Genomic DNA, 9,636 nt, shown 5'->3' with positions numbered 1-9,636 from the left:
CTTGTCTCTCTCATCTCCAGGTCAGCAGAGTCAACGGACTGTGGTTGAACTCAGCCCATTTCTTCATTGCTGCCTTTCCCTCTCAACCACTCACCAGTAGACCAGTGTGGTTACCAGCAAGCTTACATATGCTTGTTTGTGTGTGCCTTTTGAGTTTTAGTCTTAGAGGGGAGTTTGTTCTGAAGGAACTTGGTTGCTAGCCTTGATGTCTTCTTGGCAAACAACTTGCTTATTCTTGTAGTAGCCAGTCATGCTGATGTTTTTGTTTTTGTTTTTTCTTGATGATCTTTCTTTGAAGCTGTATCTTCTGTCACTGTAGCTGTTCCAGGCTGGTTTGCTTGACCTTTCTAGTGGCAGTGCCCCACCTCATAAGGTTGTGGATGGGACTAAGGATTCCACTTATGGTCCTATACTCTGTAAAGGCTTTGCATGAGGCCTATTTCACTGGACAAGTTCTAGAACCCCTTTTAGGTATTCCAGTCAGTTACAGGCTGAAGACGGGCTTACAAGTTTTCTGTAATCATGTTTCCCAACATTGCTTTCTATCCCACTCAAGTGTCTATTTTACAATAGTAGGCAAGGGAAACTAATATTCATAAGATAATCAAGCATTTTAGTATTACTTCCCCTCTAAAACCTATACCTAGATCCCTGTATCCCAGAGCCCTGTTGTTCCAAGGTGAGCATGCATCACTATTTACCTCTGTCCCACTTAGGACATGCAAACCTGCCTCAGTGTTCCCCTCTCTATCTTGTTCTTCCGCCTCCTCCCCCTTATTGTATTGCTCTCCCCAACACCTGAACTAAACCCCTCATCCCAACCCCATTGTTGTGGTTACTTAATATTCTATTTATTTTCCCCTCCATTTAAGACAGTCTATTTTATCCTGTAATCAACCTGACCTTCCCACCACCTGGATCTCTGTCCTGTGTTTACCTTCTTTCACATTGTAATTGTCTTGATCATAGACTGATCTTATTCTGTTCTTGACTCTTCCATTTGTCAGTTGAGTTCAGGGTGATGCTGCCACATATGTCATTCTCTAGTTGTTTTCTGTTCTTGTTGGTTCTCGGTCCACAGAACTTCCTTTAGGATGTTTTTCATCACAGGGTTGGCTTTGGCAAAATCCCTTAGTTTCTGTTTATCCTGGAAGGTTTTGATTATACCATTGTATTTGATTGACAGCTTTGCTGGGTAGAAGATTCTGGGGTGGCAGTTTCTTTTTTTTTTCGTTCAGGGTTTTATATGTCTCCCTGTTGCCTTCTTGCCTGCATGGTTTCTGTTGCAAGAGCCGAGCTTAATCTGATTTGCTTGCCTTTGTATGTTACACTTCTCTTTTCCCTAGTTGCTTTCAGGATTGTGTCCTTTACTCTTGGAGAGCTTGATTATTACATGTCTTGGTGATTGTTAGGATCTATCCTTCCTGGGGTTCGTTGAGCTTCTCGAATGCTTATCTTTTCCCTTTTCAGGCTGTTAAGAAAATTTTCTTCCAGAAGCTTTTCGACTGTCTCCTCTGTGGACTTGTATGATTCTTCCTGTTTCGGAATGCTGATAATCCTTACGTTATTCCTCTTCATGTTGCATCTTAGACCTTCTTCAGACTTTTTTTTTTATCCTTTTTTGTGTTTGCTCTTCTATCTTAGTAGTGTTGAGAGATTTATCTTCAAGCTCATTAGTTTTGGCTTCTCTCTCTTCAGTTCTACTCCTTTGCCCTTTTAGTATATTGTCCATTTCTAACATTCTATTATTAATTGTTTGGACCTCTTTCTGTAGGTTTTGAATTGTTTCCAGTGCTGTATGTATTTTATTTGATTGTTCCTGTAGCGCTTTCCTGACTTCTTCCTTATTTTTCTCAACTCCATTATATAGTGTTTTGATAGATTTTATAGTAATTTTTCTGAATTAATTCTCTGGCATTTCCAATGGCTACCATCTTCCAATATGGAGTGTAGGTCTACTTCCAGCTCATTTGCCTCAGTCACTTTATCTCATTTCTGGACATGTGCTTATATGGTCATCTGTTTCTGTTTTTTGGGCATATTCAGGGTTTATCTGTGGCCTTAATACTTAGATGGGTGTGTATTTTGGTATTTTTTATGCTTTCTGATTGCTTCCAGGTAGATGTGATCAGGAGTTGGGCTTCCCTTTTCACTCTTCTTCCTGAGAAATTTCAAGATGCCACTGTTGGTCATTGTGACATAACTCAGGATTTAAAATTTGGCCTATTTCCTTTTTACTCTGCCTGTCCCACTCTACAATCCCTGTTCAGGCTTTTTTTTTTTTCTAGTTATAAGCCGTTCAGGGCTGGCTGTGGCCGTTTTGGTTTTAAGTGGAAACTGCCTCTTTAAATTTTGAGATCTATGTGCATGCGTAGTAGAATCCTGAGGGGTGGTGGGGTGTCCACTCGCTCAGGCACCCCCTCTAGCCACCAGAATGGAGGTGCGCAGACTGTGAGAGATCAATGAACAGATACCAAAAAAAAAAAGTCCACACCTTTATCTCCGCGGTTCTGTTAGGCGTTGGTGGCTGCTCTGATCCTTCCTCTGCTTGGTCTCGCCCAAGAGGACGGCTCTGGAGCAGCTGAGCGTCTTTAGATACTTTATTTTATTTCTTAAACAAACCACCTGTAGATCTTTATAGCTAAGCAAACTGCAATTAGGGAAGTGAAGAACTTGCCCAGGTTTATCCAGCTGGATCCACACTTGAATTTGTTTCATCATCAGGTCATTCCTGTTTGACTTGCTGCTGAGAACCTGCCTTTTCCACCCTGGAGAGACTGAATCTGATGGATAGACTGAATCCGATGCTATATTTTATCAGACTCTGTTAACGCACCAGACTGCAAAGCCGTTTGAACTGCAAGGTTCAAGCTCACCATCTGCTCCTTGGAAACCCTATACAGGGTCACTATGGGTCAGAATCAACTTGATGTCACTTGATGACAACAACATTTTAACAAAAGATTCTGGGTCAGCATATTGGATGAGAAGGCTGGTTCTCAGCAGGGGTCGAAATGAACTAGTTCTAGGCACTGGTTTGAGTTAAAATGATCTGCTCTTAGCTTCCTGTCTCTTGGATGATTCAAGTCACAACAGCTCCAAGAAGAATGAAATTTCTGAATCAAAAATTTATAGCTTAAAAAACATAATTCTAGTTTTATGCGAGGCTCACTCTGTCTAATGCCCTAGGTAGAATAAGGGTCTTGCTGGCGGTAGTGGTTATGTGCCGTGGAGTCGGTTCTGACCTTGCAATGGGTTTCCAAGGCTGTAAATCTTTACGGGAGTAGAAAGGCTCATCTTTCTCCCATGGAACAGCTGGTAGTTTCGAACTGCTGACCTTACGGTTCGCAGCCCAATTTGTAACCACTGTGCTACCAGAGCTCCTTAAGTGTCTTGGAGGATTGCTTTTTGGAGGATTGCTTTTTTAGCCAGCTGAGGGCTCCTAACCAAATGGTGTTGATAATGACAGTAATTATCTCCTAAGGTTGTTGTGAGCAGATGAATTACGTATGAAACCTTTACAATTATACCTCGCACAGAATGTTTAAGAAATAATCTTTAAGACTTGATTTACTTTATCATTCATGGAGATAAACACTTTTCAACTTGAACTATATACTCCCAAAACCCAAACCTAAAAGAAGCTCTGGGAGCATAGAGGATTACTAGCTGAGCTACTAGCCTCAAGGTCAGCAGTTCGAATCTACCAGCTGTTCGGTGGGAGAAAGATGAGACTTTCTGCTCCCGTAAAGATTTACAACCTCACAAACCCTATATAGAGTTGCTGTGGGTTGAAGCCAACTCGATGGCACTTAACCATAATAGCAACAAACCCAAACCAAATCCCTTGCCATCTAGTTGTTTCTGACTCAAAGGAAATGATTCTACGCATGTTTTATTTAGAACGGTATGTATATGTTCAGTTAAACGTATCAAACAATTTAAATGTTTATAAACAGAACACTTTCTTGACCTTTGATCCTATTGTCTACAGTTGTTGTTGTTGTTGTTCTTAAGTGCTGTCGAGTCAGTTCCGACCCATAGCGAACCCTGTACAGGGTTTCCGAGGGTGTAAATCTTTACGGGAGTAGAAAGCCTCATCTTTCTCCCGCGGAATGGCTGGTAGTTTCGAACTGCTAACCTTAAGGTTCGCAGCCCGATTCGTAACCACTACGCTACCAGAGCTCTTTAGGTGTATCTTACTAACCTTTTCCTTACTTATTCATATATAGGAAATAATGGAATCAAGTTATTTATCACCTTTTTTTAAAGGTATTTCATTAAAAATAATTTACTTCTTTAACCTTTTTTGTGCTTGGCACTGCTACAAGTGCTTTATGTTCATTAATTTACATGGGAACTGTAATAGATGCAGAGATAATTAAGTAGTTGGAGAAAGGATATAAATTTGAGCATTTGGTTGAAAGTTCCAGATTGCTAAACAAAACATAATCTGCTTGTTGCTTAAGGCCCACCAGCTAAGGATAGTCCTGGTGTGGTGCTGTAGGTTAAGCACTGGACTGTTAACCACAGGGTCAGTGGTTCAAGCTTACCAGTGCTTCTTGGACCCTATACAGGATTGCTGTGAATAGGAACCGACTTGATAGTACCTAACAACATAACAGCCAGCTAAAGAGCTTTGGTGGAGTCCTGGACTAATGAACTGGACTGCAGTCGTTTGAACTGCAAGGTCCGCAGTTCAAGCCCACCAGCTGCTCTTCAGAAACCCTATACAGGGTTGCTATAGGTTGAAACTGACTCGACGGCACTTAATAACAACAACTCTCGACACTTACTAGGAGTCCTGTTGTGGCGCTGTTCAGACCTCAAGGTTGGCTTGAACCCCAAGGATGGTGCTTCAAAGTCATCAGCCATTCCTTGGAAACCCTGTGCAGGGTCGCTATGGCACTTACCAACAACACTCAGCCACTAGACTGGGTGTGCTTTCTCAGTAAGTGAAAGCTACCATTACTCCTCGGGGACAGAAGAAGGGCCCATCTTTCCATATCTTTAAACACTGGATTTTCTAGTTTCAAGATATGGTGTGGTAGTTGCCATGACGACCTGCCCTGCACCATCTTTTTGGTCATCTAACCAAGATGACCACATTTTCATAGGTATTTACAAATTGCTTTCCAGAAAGGAATGAATATTTTAATTAGAAATCAACTTGATTGAAGTCTCATTTATATACAATAGCATGCACATATTTTAAGAGTTCCAAGAGCTTGAGCATTGTATCCACCTGTTTCATCATCACGTCCCACAGGCTGTATAACATTGTAGTTACCTCACGGGTCTTTCCTCTTTTCTGTTCCTGGACATGCAGCCTCCATCTCTGACGCTGATCCTCTTGCTCCTATTCAGGAACTGTGTGTAAATGGCATTCTAAGTGGTAATCCATTGTATGAATTACCACAATTGATGAGTCACTTACCTATTGATGGATACTGGAGCAGTTTCCAGTTTTGGCTCTTGTTGTGAATTGTGTTCCCCCAAAATATGTGTTGTAAATGTTAACTGTGCCTATAGTTAAGTAGTGGTTACTAATCGGGCTGCGAACCTTAAGGTCAGCGGTTCGAAACTACCAGCCGCTCTGTGGGAGAAAGATGAGGCTTTCTACTCCCGTAAGGATTTACACCCTTGGAAACCCTGTACAGGGTCGCTATGGGTTGGAACCGACTCGACGGCACTTAACAACAACAGTGGCACTTTACTAATGCTAAACTGTTAATCACAAGGTTGGCATTTCAAATGCATAAGCTGCTCTAAGGGAGCAAGATGAGTCTGAATCTGCTCAATGGTAGTGGGCTTGGGTTTTTGTTTTATACCTGTGGTTATAATGACATTTAGTAATAGCCCTTCTTTGTTAATGAGAACAGGATTAGTGTAGGGTGTTTCTTGAAGCTATAGAAGAGATTGAACCTGCAAGCTGAGAGAAGCTGAGATGAGGGAACAGAAATAGAGATGCCGTGCCACATGAAGACACTCAGAACAGAGAGAGAGGCTCCCTGAATTGGGACTTTAGCTTCCTAACCTGAGAGAGCACATTTGTGAAAGCCATCCCCATGTATTTCTGTTACTGTAGCACAAGAAGCTGAGACAGAAATACAGTTGCTATGAGCATTTGTGAAGCTCTTTTATGGACAACAGTTTGAATTTCGCTTGTGTAAATACCTGGGCCTTGCTTGGTCTTAGATAGTAAATATGTTGCTGTTTATTAGTGTCATCAAATTAGCTCGGCCTCATAGTGACCCTGTATAGGGTTTCCAAGGAGCAACTGGTGAATTTGAACCGCTGACCTTGTAGTGCCAACTAACTTTGCGGTCCAGTGCACGCCAGGACTGCAAGCTGAGTCTAGAAGGACTTAATGCGGTGCTTACCCTTGTCTCTCCAGAGCCTTGCTGGAATATAATACACTGGACTGCAAAGTTGTTTTGAACCATAAGGTCGGCAGTTCAAGCTTACCAGCGGCTCCTAGGAAACCTTATACACTTAAGAAAAAGACCTTTATTCATAGGGTAGGCTGGAATTTCCAGGAATTGGCCTATTTGCGGGGGGGGGGGGGAGGTGTCATGTTAATTGGGTCCACACAGCATTTCTTTAAGATGGATTCCACTGTAGAGGTCTCTGGTAGGGGCAGACAAAACTTATTATTTGGCACACTCATGCGTGCGTGGTTCTTAGGAATCCTGGTTCAGACCTTTCTAGGGACTGGTGTCTCCTTTACCCCAGCAGTTTGTCCTTTAAAATTATGCCTAGGGCGCTGGGTACACCAGTCAGACTAGTGAAATATCTCATATGGAAGTAAAAAGACAGCATTTTTGGAGTGGTCTTCCATAATGGCATGACACAGGATGTGCTGCTCAACTATTCGCCCTGGGCATGTCATGCACATCTTTACAACTGCCCAAGCAAGGAGGGGGGTGCAGGCTTCAACATTCCTCAAGACTTTGGTTGTAAGATTTCAGTCAATAACTGCCTCGTGTTTAATTCTGATTTCTGGGCTCCCTTTTCTTTCTTCCTCTGTATCAAAAGTATGTGAAAATGAGTTTATTCTTAATCCATAAGTTATTTTCTTTAATTCTTAAAAATTTTTATAATTTATTTTGTTGGTGTTGAACTTTTTATACAGCAGAACCAGATGCCAGCTCCACAGTTTCTACCTGTGTCTTGCAACCACCCACCCTTTTCTGAGGTGTTTTCAGTAAACATAAACTCACTACACCCTCAGTTTCCTGTCTCTTGTCAGTTTGATCCTGTATGGGGTGGTGGTTGTGTGCCATTGAGTTAGTCGGTTCTGATTCATATAGAGACTCTGTGTAGGGTTTCTGAGACTGTAAATCTTTATGGGAGCAGAAAGACTCATTTTCCTCCTTGGAACTCCTGGTGGATTCAAACTACTGACCTTGTGGTTAGCAGCCTGACTCATAATCCACTGTACTACCAATGCATCTTATGATCCCATATAGATAGATAATGTTTGAAAGAACTTTTTTATGGTTGTGGGTCAGGGTTTGTCCTCAAGTCAGTTCTGATTTATAGGAGCAGCTAGTATGTTTGAACTGCCGAGGTTGAGGTTAGCAGTTCAGTGCTTAGCTTACAGCACCATACCAGAAGCCTGGCATGTGGCACGGAGATTTTTTTTTTTCCTTTCTTAAAGTATCTAGCTTTAAGTACTACAGGTCATAGTAATTGGTAACCTTTCCATAGTCAGTTTTGGCTAATTCAGATCTTTTAATTTATTAGTGTGTTAAAACTTTTCTTAAACTTATTTTCTTTAAAGGATAAATGAGAATATTAAAAGTAAATTAAATGTAACTATCGTTTTAGAATCTCATGTAGAACTGATTGTCAGTCTTGGCCTAAATATTTTGACAGGTAAGTACGTGTTTTAGTTTTTCTTCGTTATACACGAACACGTCTCCTCTTCCTTGTTTTGAAGTCTTGGTGTGGTGCTATAAGATAAGTACTGGACTGCTAACCACAGGGTCAGCAGTTCAAACCCACCAGGTGCTCCTTGGAAGCACTATATAGGATCACTGTGAGTTAGAGCCCACTCAGTGACACCAGCCTGGGGCACATTGGTTAAGTGCTGGACTTACCTGTTTTTAAAAGGGTTGGGAGGAAGCAGGTCTTTGAGCTACAGATACCGTGGGGCTGGTCCTTCTTCCAACGGTGAGGCATTCAACTAAGACTCTTCAAGTCATCTAGGCAGTCTAAAGAACAGTGAGGACAAACTGACTCTTCAATCACTTTGTGCCTTTCACCCCTTGAACTCCACTGACCTTCTAGACTTCTAGGAGGTTTCCCCTGGAGATTGTGTGTCCTTTCCTCTTTCCCTTCTCCCAACCAAAAACCAGACAACTTAGCTTCTGCTTATAGAGCGCTGTCCTTACACCCTTTACGCCCTGTGGATAAGATGCTTTTCTTTCTCCTTTCTCTTAGAAAAGGATATTGCATGTGTCGTACCACTGAGTCAGTTCCGACTCAAAGCAACCTGGTATAGGGTCTCCGAGGAGTGACTGGTGGGTTTGAAGACCTTGTGGTCCTACAGTCCACACCAGTAACACATGTTGTTGTTAGTAAGTTTCATCAGTTGATTCCAACTCATAGCGACCCTGTATAGGGTTTCCGAGGAGCACCTGGTGACTTTGAACCAACAAACTTGCAGTTGAGTGCTTACCTTCCAGTGCCATACGAGGATTCCTTTTGTGCACATGGTTGTTGTTGTTAAATACCATTGAGTCAGTATAGGGTTTGCAAGGAAGGGCTGATGAGCTTGAACCTCTGACCTTGTGTTTTCAAACCATTTGCATTCCAGCACTTTAATCCACAGTGCCACATCAGGACTCTTCTTTTGTGCATAGCTGTTAAGTGCTGTCGCAGGTTCTGCGCATAGCGACCCTGTATGGGGTTTCTGAGGATGTCAGTCTCTACGGGAGACTCATCTTCTCCTGCGGCATGGCTGCTAGTTGCCAGCCCGACTCGTAACCAGTACGCTAACAGAGCTCCTGATGGCAGCAGCAGATACGAATAGAAAGGAGTCTTGGTGACTGCTAACAGAAGGATCTCTCCTCTGGAGAAAGGAACCCTATGGGGCAGCTTTGGTCTTCCCAGTGGGGTACTTACTAGTCCAAATGGACTCAGGGCTGTAGAGCGGGAACAGGTACTAAGAAAATATTTGATTTGTGACATTGATTTAGGACCAAATCAATGAAAACTTCAGACATCTCTTTAGCAGCCTGTCTGTGTTCACAGGTGAGCTCTGCCAGACAGGAACACTCCGAATGCAGTGCCTGCTGACTTTACATTCTGCATTTCAGTGCTATGTCCGTAATAGAGAGATGATTAAAATTAAGCTTAAACTCCATGGGGAAAAAGTGAATCTCTTTTATTAAAATAAAAACCCAATCCTATTAATTTGTCCAAGACCATCTTCACCCCAGTTGTACTCCATGTTGTTTTGTTGTTGTTGTTAAGTGCCGTCGAGTCAGTTCCGACCCATAGCGACCCTGTACAGGGTTTCCGAGGGTGTAAATCCTTACAGGAGTAGAAAGCCTCATCTTTCTCCCGCGGAGCGGCTGGTAGTTTCGAACCGCTGACCTTAAGGTTCGCAGCCCGATTCGTAACCAC

This window comes from Chrysochloris asiatica, unplaced genomic scaffold (assembly GCF_000296735.1).
Source record: "Chrysochloris asiatica unplaced genomic scaffold, ChrAsi1.0 scaffold00041, whole genome shotgun sequence".
NCBI classification, from domain to species: domain Eukaryota; kingdom Metazoa; phylum Chordata; class Mammalia; order Afrosoricida; family Chrysochloridae; genus Chrysochloris; species Chrysochloris asiatica.
The sequence above is the reverse complement of the archived record's forward strand: the minus strand, read 5'-3'. Positions refer to the sequence as shown.